Genomic DNA, 13475 nt, shown 5'->3' on the forward strand with positions numbered 1-13475 from the left:
TTCTGATGTGCTGTGAGGTTTTTAAATCTTAAATAAGAAGCTGAATCATCAGTAAGGAGAGGTACTGATGGATCTTTAAGTGCTATTCCAGCTGTTGAGATTCCCTGAACAGGCAGGCAGACTGCTTGTGGGGAAGCAGCTGCCCTAAATGCTATGCAATTTAGCCACCCCTCCTATTAAAGCTTTGTCATTCCATCCATTTCAAGTGAGACAACGTTAAGACTTGTTTCTGATAGGTCAGCTTAGATAGCCTTTTATTTCTGGCATGTTTTCTCCCTCCTGCTTTTTTGAGGGTGGGAGGTGAAAGAGTGGTGTGATGGAGTTCAGCTGTCCACCTCTGAAACCACCATGGTGGAATAGTGCATCCTGAGGTCACCTTGCTGTGATTTAGCCTTCTGTTTTGAGCCATGCTTCTGCTCTGTGCCATTGGTGTGAGTGGGCAAACTTCATTCTAAGCTCCACTGAACCACAGACGCTACCACCTGTTCATACTACTACAGTATTGTCCATTTGCTATGTTCCTGCTACAGTTTCTTACCATATATTGGATTTCTCATTAAATCTAGGTCTAAGAACCCCAGTTTTTCATCTAAATTTTAGAAGCTTAAAGGTCTGTTAGTTTCTTATTAGGCAGCTTGTTTGATATGCCTCTCTGACTGCATTCATATTTTCCATTACAAAATCCAATTTACTCTCACATCTTAGAGCTTGTAATTGATTTCATTTTATGCCTTTCAATTTTAATGACAATTTAAAGGATGCCTATATTCTTTACTCCCTGTGAACATACTGTCTCACAGTTTGCCCGGTTGTTCAGCACCAAATGTAGGCTAAAGACTGTGCTGCTTCCTCAGCAGCTGGCTGAGGTCCTGTACTCTGCATGCAAGACTTCTGTTGATGAATTTCTATTGATGAAGTTACTGGTGAATTCCATCACATGTTTGCAGAGAAAGTGGACAGTCTCTGTGAGGTCTGATTTGACTACAGTATTCCTTGCTTTGTGGCTGAGAGGTGCTCTTTCATGGTATTTTATCCCCCTCACTATTTTTGGAATAAAATCTTTGGATCTGTCATATTACAGAAACTTAGGTATGTGGTAATAGGGGGCATGAACGTGTTAAGGGCATGGTCAGTGTATGGTGTTATAAACACACTACAAGCTACTACATGATTTCCAATTGGAAAGCGCCTGCTTAATACTTCTGTCTTATACAGTAATTAGATACCAAATATTATTGGCTAACTATCCTTAGTCTTGCAACCTGCCATAAATGTGCTCTTATTAAGTAAATAAATTGCCAAATTGAAGTGATTTGAATACCTTGAAATCCTCTTCTCAAAACATGCAGGTGCATGTACATTGGCAAAATTATTACTGCTTAATGTTGAGGGCAAAGCCATCTATTTCTCTTTATAACTAATCATTTTGGTAGGTAGGTAATAAAAGCAGCTCTCCTTCCTGCATGGTTTCCAACTAAAATTCCAGGTGTGGTCACACGTTAAAATGGGAAATGCTCCTCACTCCTAATACTCTATTAGTAATTTCAAAGCAATGTATGATAATGTTAATAATAACAATAAAAAGATTGAGGACAGAATGCTTTTTCTAATCTAAAGGGGAAGGAATGTTCCAGCAAATTGATTTCCTGTCAGGGGTGATCATAAAGCAAATTTAAAACAAAATACGAGAAAGCAAGGAGAATGTTTTTTTAAGCTAATAAATACATATCACAGTAACTTTTCATTCTCCAGTTATATGCATCCAAAATGAGTATTCTCTTCCATAGTTCAAGCTAACTACCTTTTATATTCATTGAGAAGAGACTTCTCCCTCTCACTTTTGTAGCTACCTTCTATGTAGGACTGTATCGTGTTCCTCATCTACTTCCCCACTCTCATATTCCTGTTGGCTGTTAATAAATACATTTCATTTCCATCCTCTCTTGAATGTACGTCCATTACAGTTTTCCTAACTAAGGAATTGTGGGTTATGAAAATTTGGAATCTTATATTGATTTAGAGTTCATTTTAGTAAACATACTTTTACGTATATCTACATGTCTATAGCATGCACACAAATGCCTTTTTTTCTTTTAATGGTTTTCTATTTGGTTCAAGAAATGCTGAATGTGACAGCCATTCTTGTCTATGGCTTTTTCTGTAGCCTCACAAGATTAATTCTTTGTTTTCAACATATTTGTGAAAGACAAGCTGTTCAGCAAAGCAGTAAAATAATTTCTTCTCTGCAAACATTTGCTGCTGGAATTGAAACAAAAAATTCCTTGGGTTCCACTGCACTGAGAGACTTAATATCCTGTCACAGTTTCTCTTGTATTTAAAAATCAATGACTTGCATTTGCAGTCAGTCGTGCATCAGGGCAGACTTGCCTGCAATTAATTCTTTGTAGCCTCCACCAGTTCTGGCTCCTTGCCCTTGTTTCTGATGATGATATGATTTTCTGGGTCTGAGACTTCAGGTAATTAAGAATGAGGTGGTTCTTAAGCTTTTGTCCAAATTGATTTATTTACTCCTACTATGCATTTCCTGCAGTTAATTGCCGCTTTTCTCTGATATCTATATAAATACATGCCTCTACATATCTATATACAGACATGTCTGTATATGGATACTGTTAATTAAGTATTGTGAAAGGAGATGGCCTTCACAAAGCTGATTGCTGGGACTCACCCCCTTAGGCTGAAATAAATCCAGGCTGAGGGAAAAGGTACAGACTTCAGCTTTGGGTAGCGTTGTCCCACAAGCTATTCTTTGGTCTGGCCAATGCTGGCTTCAAAGTAGCAGAATGATATGCACTTAGGTGAGAGAATAAGTAATTTGGTCAAGCAGTGAAAACACTTGAGTGTTGAGGCAAAGTAAATGCTCTGTCTTGTCTTGACTGGAGTCCAGTCATGCTGTGAAAATTGTTTCCAAACTACCTTAATTTAGTTCAGTTGTAGCCCACTGAGTTGGATTTCCCACTGCCTTTTCCCATGTGGCTGAGATGCTGGTGGGCTGTGGCAGCAGCTCAGCACCACTCAGCTGATGGCTCACAATCCAGGGGGGATGGGGAGAAAATTGGAAAAAAAAGATAAAATTTTGGTAAAAGAATGTACAAAACAAGTGTGCACATGCACACCCTGGCCAGCTCCCTGGCATTATTGTTCAGCATAGAATCATAGAGTGGTTTGGGTTGGAGGGGACCTCAAGGATCATCTAGTTCCAACTCTTTGCTGCAAGCAGGGTTGCCAGCTGCTAGATCAAGCACTAGGTCAGGTTGCCCAGGGCCCCATCTGACCTGGCTAGCATGACACCACGTGGTATGGGATAGCCCATGGCCAGTCTAGGTCAGCTGTGCTGGTGCTGGCACCTCCCAGCTGCCTGTGCTCCCAAACTCTAATCAAGAAGATACGTCAGTATGTGCCTAAATTAAACAAATCATAGATATACAGTTGAAGTTTCTTTAGCCACCTCCCGTAAAAGGTTCCTTAGCAGCTTTGTGGCAAACCAGTGGTCAGTAACAGTGCTGGGGAAGCAACGATCCCTTTGTAAAACATTGTTTTTCTCATGTTGTACTACAGGATTTAAGATGATGGATAATAGAAAATAACTTTAAAAAGAAAATCTGCAGAGAGTATGCTGCCAAGAGTAAAAAAAAAAAATTACATGCTAAGTAAAAGCTCATAAAGGCATTATGTTGAAAAGCCCTTGGCTGATGAAGAATGAACACTAATACAGGGGAGATGTAACTGCACCTGTCTTAAAGTGGAGCAGGCTGGTCTGGAATGAAATAAACCCATCTCTGCAGAATCAGCCTTGAGGCTGCCTATGTTAGCTGGAATTACATGAGGGCTGCTCTGAAAGTAACATCTCCTGTTTTATGCTGTTGGCCCATGAAGTCAGAGGCAGAGGTTGGTGGGGTGGCAGCAGAGGCTGAACCTTCTCAACAATATCTCATTATATTTGTTGCCGCATGACAGATGGCAGCAGAGGGGCAGTCTGACAGAACAGTGTCTGTTGTGGAAGTGTATATGGAGCAAAGGGCTGTCTTTGAATTCCTCTGTGTGGAAACAGTGGACCCAAGTGCTGTATTTATCCTTTTTTTTCTTGCTTCCAAAACCAGTGACTAATTTTGCTGGTAACTTTACAGCAGATATGCTGAAAAGCTACTTTTGACAGCTTTACAAATTTAACAACTTGTTCTCTCAACAGTGGTGGGAACACAAAATAGGGAAAGTTGGTCACATCACTGGCTATTTTACAAGCTATTTTTGTTATTTCCTTGGTAACATTTTGGAAACTATCTCCACATGACCTGAAATATCTCTGTTACCTACATGAGGAGTTCATAGCATTCTAAAACTTACCTGCCAACAAGCCTTAAAAGTAAGTGAAAACATTTCTCAAAGGTAATATTTTCCCGGTCTGCACTTAAAATGCCCAAAGAATAACTGCAGGACACCCTGGTGAGCAGTTCCATCCTAATCTGCATTGCTGTGTAGCTTTTAGGATCTCATGAATGCTTGATGGAAGTTCTGATTCTGTTCCTCAACTTGTAGTGCATTTTCATGGCTCTGCGTTTTTGGGAGTTCTCTGCTGCTCTTAAGAGCTATTGATATCAGCAATGTATGTTTAAACTTAGTTGCCATGTGCCTCTGGTTGCTCTAAAATTCTGCATGTTCCCTCCCACCACACAGTGCTTCTTGAAATGAGTTTTCTGAAGGATGCACTTTCTGTAATGGTTTGCTGTCTGCCCTGGTTCTGCTTGAGTCTGATTTCTCCTGGGGAGAACAGGCAGCTGCCCGGTCAGTGGATTTGGGATAGCACAGGTCACTTCATTTTGCTTCTTTCTTTCCTTTCTGGAAGTACAGCAGGATTGAAAATAACAACGAAACCATTCTAAGAATACTTCAATTTTCAGGGAGCTTTTGGACTTCAGTGTTGTTCAGTGTTATCTGGATGATAAAACATCTTTCCCTGTACAAATCACAACCATAAGAGCTCAGCCAGTATTTTTACTGAATACTGCTGATTGGAAAATTCTTTTGCAGGACATTTACAAATATAAAAATCCATATTTTATGAAGCTGTATCTAACACTGTCTTGATGCATTAGCATAGCACATTTATTTTTTTTATTTGGCAAACACAGTCTCTTCCAGAGGAAGACAAATACATCTGTAGCTCTATTCTGGCACTGATTACAGATAAATTCTCGAGTGCCTTGTTACTGCTGTGTGATATGCATTCTCCCCATCTACCTACAAAAAAAGTGGGTTGCTTTCTGTTGAGCACTTCTGTGGTTTATTTGCAGGTATTGGCAATGTAGTTTTCTAGAAGCTCTTGTTTTAGAGATGCTTAGTGCTAAGATCACAGGATCATGGAATGGATTGGGCTGGAAGAGACCTTAAAGACTGTCAGGTTCCAACTCCCAGTGTTGAATTCTGGTTTATGATAGATTCTACAAACATGCTTACGCAGCTACAAAGGAGTTATCAGCCAGAACTACTGCTTCCTTGGTTGTAGGTGTGTAAATGATTAGAAACAGTTGATGTGGAAGGCTGGAACCCAGCAGTGCAGCTAATTGCTTCAGGGAGGTACTCTCACCAGCTGTCTGGGAAGCAGGAGTTGGAACTGTGAAAGGGGATGGGTGAGTTAAGCAGCAGGCATCCCGCTTCCTCTGATGCTGCAGAGGCTTCCCAGTCCTGTGCTCTGAGTCCATTTGGCTGGCAGTGAGGTGCACAGAGTGTGTTGCTGTGGTGCCCCTTAGCAGGACATATTAGGAAAGCAGTATGTTCTTTCTCTTCTCTCTCAGTGCACCAGGGAGTTTGCTGCCCTCCTGAGCCAAGGGCACCACTGCCTATTGTGAATGAGGTCAAAGCTGTACATTCCCTAAGGTGGGGTTAGGTCTTTAGGTAAGGGTTGGCCTCTTCTCGCAGGGAACAGTGATAGGAAGAGAGGTGATGACCTCAAGCTGCACCAGAGAGGTTCAGGTTGGATATTCTGGAACATCTATTATCCAGAAGCGCGTGAGGCAGTGGCACAGGCTGCCCAGGAAGGTGGTGGAGTCACTGTCCCTGGAGGTGTTCAAGAACCGTGGAGATGTGGCACTGAGGGATGTGGTCAGCAGACATGGTGGGGATGGGTTGATGGTTAGATATGATGATCTTTTCCAGGCTTTATGATTCTATTCTATGTAGCATGCACCTACAGCTGGGTTTGATCCTAGCAGGATGAGAAGTCTGTTTAAGACTTTTCTGAATTTTTATACATGCTGTAAAATACAGTTGACCTTGTGGGGGCCATGAAATAGGTTTATTACATCTTGGATCTCTCTGTAACATTTAAATATGAAAAAGCCCAGAGCGGGGCAGTTTCACAGCAAGGCTGGCTGTATTTAATCCAAAAGCCTCAGGAAAATATCAAAGATGGCACTGATGTAGGGAACTGTACTTTCCTTGGAAACCATACATGGCCTACACACACATTGTTTTCTTCTGCAGTCCAGGATACTGTGGAAAATGTCACTTTAGACAGAGCTTGCAGTGTGATAAAATAGCATGCATATAGACTCATGAGCCTGCACATATCGTCGTCTTTGCTTAATATAGCAGTGAAATAAATATTTCCAAGGCTTTACTGGAGGAACAGATTGAAGACCAAGATAAAGAATGAGCATGTAGTGCCATTTATAGCGTGCCTGAATTAAATTTCTTGTGTCTGAGCTGCCATTGGAACCGAATGTAGTAGGCTTAGATTGCCTTTGTCAACTGGGGAAGAGCTTGTGTCAGGTAGTGGCTGTTCATTTAGCCAGGCTGGGTTCTGCAATCAGCTCTCTGCAGCTGTTTCCTGAGCTCGTTGGTGTGTTTAAGGAACACACATTTGGTGCTCCGTGTGCGTGGAGGTGGCATATCTTCACACTCCTTGCTGAGGCTTAGCACTAAGCTTTACAGAGCAGTAGAAACAAAATCCCCTGACATAAGCAACCACCATTCTCCCAGAGGAGAGAATCAAATCAGAATTTCAAATCAATGAAGTGCAGCCCCACAGAAAGGCTTGTGGCCAGGGCTACAGTAGCTCACAATGAAGAAATAAACAGCAGGAGGGGAGTGCAAGGGAAGCAAACAGACCTGAGGCAGGTGGAGGACAGAAGTGTGCATGTAAGGCCTAGAGGGGGATGTGATGGGGCAGGGTCTTCTCCCACCCAGCAAGAGAGCTCCTGGGAAGGAGCAGTGCCTGCTCTGAAAGATGGTGAGTTTACGATAAAGAAAAAAGGTAAACTGGGAGCTGAAGTGACTTAAGCCTATGATATTAGCAGTACTGCAGCACAGTTGCAGTGGTGTTGTGTCTGGGAAGGAAACCAGCCTTGAACAGAGACTCTCTGAAAAGCATATTGCTGCTCTGAACTGGAAAAAATTCAAATTCTGAAAGAAAATGCTGAAAGGATAAACAGTAGGGGTGAGTTTCATTTTTCAGAGTTGTGACAGGAAAACAATCCTCTTTTTCTAAGTAAGGGTCAGATCTCTTCTGCTTAGTACAGAACTTCAGTTTCCAAAGTTAATTCAGTAATCTGAATACACTGGCATCCCTCTTGTTCCTGAGAGCAGATGTAGAACTGCTGGTATTATGCTTTCTGATGACAAAAGTCATGTGGTGTTCTACTGGGGTGGGGGAGGAGGATATATGCAGAGATGTTTTATTAACAAGTTCACACAGCTATATGACATAAACGTTGAGGCTGTCTCCAAACACTGTTACCATGGTATTGCTTAAATTTGCTTTATTGTTTACCTGTTACTCTGAAGGAGGGAAACTACTTTTCTCATTTGATGCAAGTGCTGCAGTTGTTTAGTCTATAAACACCCTCAGCCTTTGGTACTCCTGAAATCCTCAGGGCTTCTGGATGTCCAGACAAACTGGAGTTATTTTTCACTTTCTCCTTGAACAGATTTAAAATGCTGTCATATGTATTTATATTATAGATGTGTGGAGTTATGTATATATATTTATACTACATATGTATTTTAATCTGGAAACAAAACCACATATAATAACACAGCAAAAGTCCATGTGCTATAGCATGTTCACAGCTGGCTTTCTTTGTTGGTTGTGTATGTAGATACACTGGAACAATTCTAGAAGGATGTTAGTATAGCAAGAATTTCTTTTTCTACAGCAAAAGTGTGAGCTAGAGGAGCCCTCAGTCTATTGTAGGTCTTTAGTTTCTTTCTGTGCAGTTATGTCTATAACAAAAGCAATCTGCAACTGTGCAACTCAGGTTTTTTTTAACCTGTCACTTCCTTTAACAGAGCACTCATAAATGATCTGTAGCATTGCTGACCATGAAAGATACAGTGATGGGAACATTTGTGCCTGTTCTCACTAGAGAGTATCCACACTGTACTTACATGTGTCCCTGTGGACAACTCTGAGAGGCAAAGAATGAGATCTGCTTGGTTAACTTGTATGTTAGTGTACTTGCTCCTGTCTGTGTTGTGCTTTGAACACAATGGAACCTCAAGGAAGCACAGGATCCCTGCTCAGGACAAAGCCAGATCATAACTATGCTGTGGCTAAAGACATCCATGTAGCATCTGTTGCAGATACCTCTCAGCACTTGTACTGGGGACCAAAGATTATCTAGCATCAGAATGCCTTGCTGCTGCCATGCACACGCTGCCTGTCTGTTACACAAATAACAGCTGGTGGGCAGCTAGTGCCTTTCTGTGCATTATAAGCCTAAGTTCTTATAAAACATAAAATCTCAAATAGTCTGGCGGAATGCCAGTAACTGCTGTGATGCTAAACAGACTAACAAGGGAAAGAAGTAACTGGAAGTGTCTGCCAGGTAATGGAAATGATTTATGTCTTGTATATGGTACGAAGAAATGGAGGTATGAAAAACTTGTTTAGAAGTATTTGGTTTGCTGGGGAATCTAGTAAAATGTTCTACCAATAGAAGTGAGAGCTGATGAGAAAAGCCACATGAGATATATTACTGTGCTGTTAGAGAAAGGCTCCAGCAATATGGAGGATTACTGTAGTGCTAATAGTTGGAAAAACTAATGATTGTATTACACTATGGATGTAGGAAGAAACAAAAGAATTCTGCATAATTTTGATCCAGTGTAGACAACCACGAATCCTGTTTTCCCACAGCTTAATACTGCTGGCATTGTTTTATCTTTTTTCTGACCAATAATTCCTGCAGTTGCCACGTTCATTACAGATGTTTTCCTGGTGAAATCTGTTGGTGGCGTTTCCATGATGCAGGACAACATGGAGACTCCTGATAGGCAATATTTCTTTTCAAGTTTTTCTTCTAATCTGTATTTTCTGAGCACACCAGGGGTTCACACTGCCCCAGTGAAGGGGGAAAATACCTTCTGTAAGCCTTTCGAAAAGCTGTGTCTATTCAATACTGCTGCAGGTGTTGTTTAAGAATGGAGTTCTCCAAGTCAGTCTAGTCAATAAACCAGAGACATCCCCTTTATGTAGATTTACTCCAAGTAGAGCAGAGATCAGCAATTGCACTCATGCATTGAATCTAGTCTTCCAGCTGAAGGGAATGCACTTTTCCAGCTAAACCTCCCTGGGAAAATTCTCTTTGATTGATGCATTGAATATGTCTACGCAGGGGAGGGAGTGAAAGTGCAGGGGACCAAACCGTTCTGGGAAATGAATTTGACATATTGCAAAATCCAAAATGACTTCAGCTGTCATTCTGCTCAAGCCTTTTTTAATTAGCCTTTCTTCCAAAGTGTCCTATATACAGCCTTATACACAGATAGATGTGCTTAAGCAGTTAGATATAGGCTGGGAGCCTGGAATGGCAGAATCTCAGTGGCTCGGCTATCTTTAGCTACTTACAGCAGCCTAATTTTACAACTCTTTAGCCATATAAAAACTCCTAATGGGTGTACAGATTCACATGGACTTATTGCACAATGATTGCATTGCTCCTGTCCTAAATTGCCTATTCTGTGCTGCACTACCTGTAAATTAATGATAAATATAAGAAGTGATAGAATTGTGTGTTGTCAAGAGAAATTGATCTAAGTTCTTTACCACAGGCTTTAGTAAATCTTGTAGTTGAAGGTAGGATTAACATCTTTTGAGGCTTCAAGATCTTGGCTTGTACTGTTTCTAAAGATGCATAAGGATAGATGCTCTTACCTTTCAGGCTCTTGATCAACTTCATTTGGCCTGATGATACAATGGTCACAGATTTCAAAGCTAAAGATAGGCTCGTCTTTCTCTCTTATCTCTTAGTTCTCTGGAATAGATTATGATTCAGTGCTACCTGGTGACCTTTCAAGTCAAGATCTCTGCATGTCAAATGAACATACTGATTTGGAGACCTCTATAGTTTGAGGTTTTAAAAAAGTTAGATGTTCAGATCTTTCATTTAAAGCCCCAGGGGAGTGCTAGGTGACTTTATTCTTTTACAACAGGGCATACATGTGCCAACTGGGAGCATAAAACCCTGATCCTGTTTTTTCACTTCAAATAGTTTTATCCAAAATATTTACTTTTTACAGGACTGCTTCATAATATGTATAAAGGTATTGAAGCAGGCTCTAATGCTTCAATTTGTGATGCCATAAATCTCATGTAATCAAGGAAAACTGATACCAGATCTGTGCCATCACAGCAAAGAATGACTATCAGCTCTTGTCTACTATGACTACAGTATTAACTGCAACAAAGCAACTTGTCAGCATCTTGCTTTAAGTGCTTCTTCTGTTTTTGATGGTTAATGAACCAACTTGCCAGCTATCACTAAGGCAGGACATCAAAACATAACCTATGTCTGGACATGCAGGGGCAGCTCATTAATGAGCATAGTTCAGAGAAATTAGCAAAATCTTCCTAGCATTTTTTTCTCTTAATTGAATATCAGTTGATATTATAAGTGCAGTCCTGCTAAGCCTGTTGCACTGCCTGTTTGTTAGTGAAACTTGCCAAGCTTCTCTTTCTGAATACATGTTCATCAGTGAATCAATAATGCTTTATGTATGATAGAAACGACCTCAGAGCAATGTCTAAGCAGCTCTGTAATTAACTGTTTTGACAAAACCTGTAGAGAGATCAGTAACTTTTCCATTTTAAATATGAAAGAGTCTCTCTTCTTTACTATATTATACAAAATAAAACAAGATCATGAGCCTGTGTTGAAAAACCACTTCTCAGAAGAGCTCTCTAGATGCCAAATTCACAAGGAAATCTAAAGCAATAAACAGAGCAGCCCAGCTCTGTTACTTGCCTTGGTGGGATCTGAGGGGCTGTATACATCCATTTGTCCAGAAAGCTGTGGGTGCCCAAGGTCAGGTTGGATAGGCCCTGGGCAGACTGAGCTGGTGGGGGGCAGCCCTGCACATGGCAGGGGTTGGTGCTGGGTGGGCTTTGTGGTCCCTTTCAACCCAAGCTATCCTCTGATTCTATGATTTCATTTTTACCCTGAAGTTAAATTCAAGCTTCTTCAATGTATTGTTTACTGATTAGCATAATGCAGTTGTGGGAAAACACAGTCACTCCTACATGTGCGCTGAATGGAAGTAACTCATTTGCTCAAAAGTTGCATTTGCCTGCCTTGTGTGTCTCCATCTTTTAGCTGCATAGAAGTTATAGTCAATGATGTAACTGCTACAGTATGGAAAAATACAGTTAGAAGAGGCACTTCTAACAAGCTGGATATAGCTTGTCCTATTTACTGAGGATGCAGCCAAGCAAAGGAACAAAGAAACAAACAGAAAAGCTTGAAGGGTCCTGTGCCTCTTTTCAGAGCTCCGTGTTTCATGTCAGTGTCATCTTCCCTGACGTGACATACCTAACTCTTTACTTTATCCAGAGGGATTTAAGAGGCAGACAAAGAGCTTGTTGTTGCAGCCAGTGCTCCATCACACAGAAGCACTGAGTGCAGTCGAAGGTCAGTGTTTCTTTGAAAAGAAGTTCCATAAGTGAAGTCTGAAGAAAACTATTATCTCCAAAGATTTTTTAATAGTAATAATACAAAATTATTATAGTAATATATGTTATGTAGCATATGCTAGTATATATTATATATAGTAATATTATAGTAATTCAGTAACAAAAAGTACTGTGTACTCATGCAGCAGAATGGGGAAACAAAGAGCAATCTAATACTGGTGTGACATTGGCAGTCATGTGCTGCACAAGTATATGCCCATATATGACTGAATACAGAATTAAAATAATGTGTTAAAGAAAGGTAGATGCATAAGATCAGGATTATATCAAAGAAATGATAATAGGGAAATAACCTATTTGGTACAGTTCTGCCTTACCCAATTCCCATGGCTGTATTTCAAGTAGGGTTTGGAAATTTGTGGGCGGAAAGTTCTGCATCAACACAGTTTCAGGGTCAGAGGAGTACAGTTAGAGTGCCAGTCCTCTCATTATTTTAATTGAGGTTATAAAACAGCTCAAACTCTAAATGGAACTTGGTTGCGGTTGTAACACCCTGTCTCAATTTAAGTAAGATAAAATGCTTATTTGTTGGCTGCTTCGTGAGTTGTTTTTCTGAGCATTCTGCCCAGGGGAGCCCCAGGTCTCTGTCTTGTTCCTTGGATAGTTTCTGATCTCACAGCTTCCAGTTGGCCCACCTAATACAGTTGAGGTGTCTGCCCATAATGATCGCTTCTATGTGTTAAGCCAGTAACTGTGGTCATTTACAAGTTCCCACATTTCTTGAACCATGTATGACACCCAGGCATCATGAAATAGCTGGGACAAGAAGATGGAAAGAAATTTTTGTTGCCTTAGGCTCCATCCAGTTGTGTCCCTCAACCCATCCTGGGATTGAGCTTGAATGAACGTGGAAGGAAGGGGAAAAGCAATGCCACGTGTTAGCAGTGCAGGCTGAGTATGCCACAGCCACTCTGCTTTCTCCTGCAGTGAGGAGATGGGAGAATGGATGATATTTGCATACAGGATCTGACTGGGGGGAAGAAGATGTGGTACTTCCACATCACTTTCTTTCCTCACTTCTCCCCTCCCTCCTTCTGGTCCCCAGCTGTTCCCACTTTTCCGCTGCCCTTGCTCAGCCTGCTGGATGGGCAGCAGCAGGAGTTACAGGCATTCTAACAGATCTGCCTCCTCCTGATACCTAGCTCCTGGGTGCACAGTGCATACTTTCCTCACTCTGTTTTGGATGTGGCCTTACCATTTTCCTACCCAGGGGAAAGCAGTAGGACTTCAATGTGCAGGTGATGAGGACCTAAGTGAGAGCTGGCCTGGGATACAGCAAATGTGCTGGATCCTCCTGGCTGGCAGGAGCAGCGTAGGCAGTCCCATGGGTGAACTCTGTCTGAATTGAGCTCAAGAAGTGCTTGAAAAGCTGTCAACCTGCCATGCAGATAGCACAGCATATTTCCCTGTAGTCAGGCTCTAGCAGACAAGCAGAGTGAGCCTGAAGGTAGAAACCTCCATCCCAGAGCAATAGCCAGCACTTATT

General features: G+C 41.3%; 1 long non-coding RNA gene across 1 annotated transcript in view; it reads right to left on the reverse strand.

Moving 5' to 3' along the window:
- LOC107052015 overlaps nucleotides 1-13475 on the reverse strand; it is a 39805-nt gene that overhangs the window by 10600 nt on the left and 15730 nt on the right. The window lies entirely within an intron of this gene.

This window comes from Gallus gallus, chromosome 3 (assembly GCF_016699485.2).
Source record: "Gallus gallus isolate bGalGal1 chromosome 3, bGalGal1.mat.broiler.GRCg7b, whole genome shotgun sequence".
Lineage (NCBI taxonomy): Eukaryota > Metazoa > Chordata > Aves > Galliformes > Phasianidae > Gallus > Gallus gallus.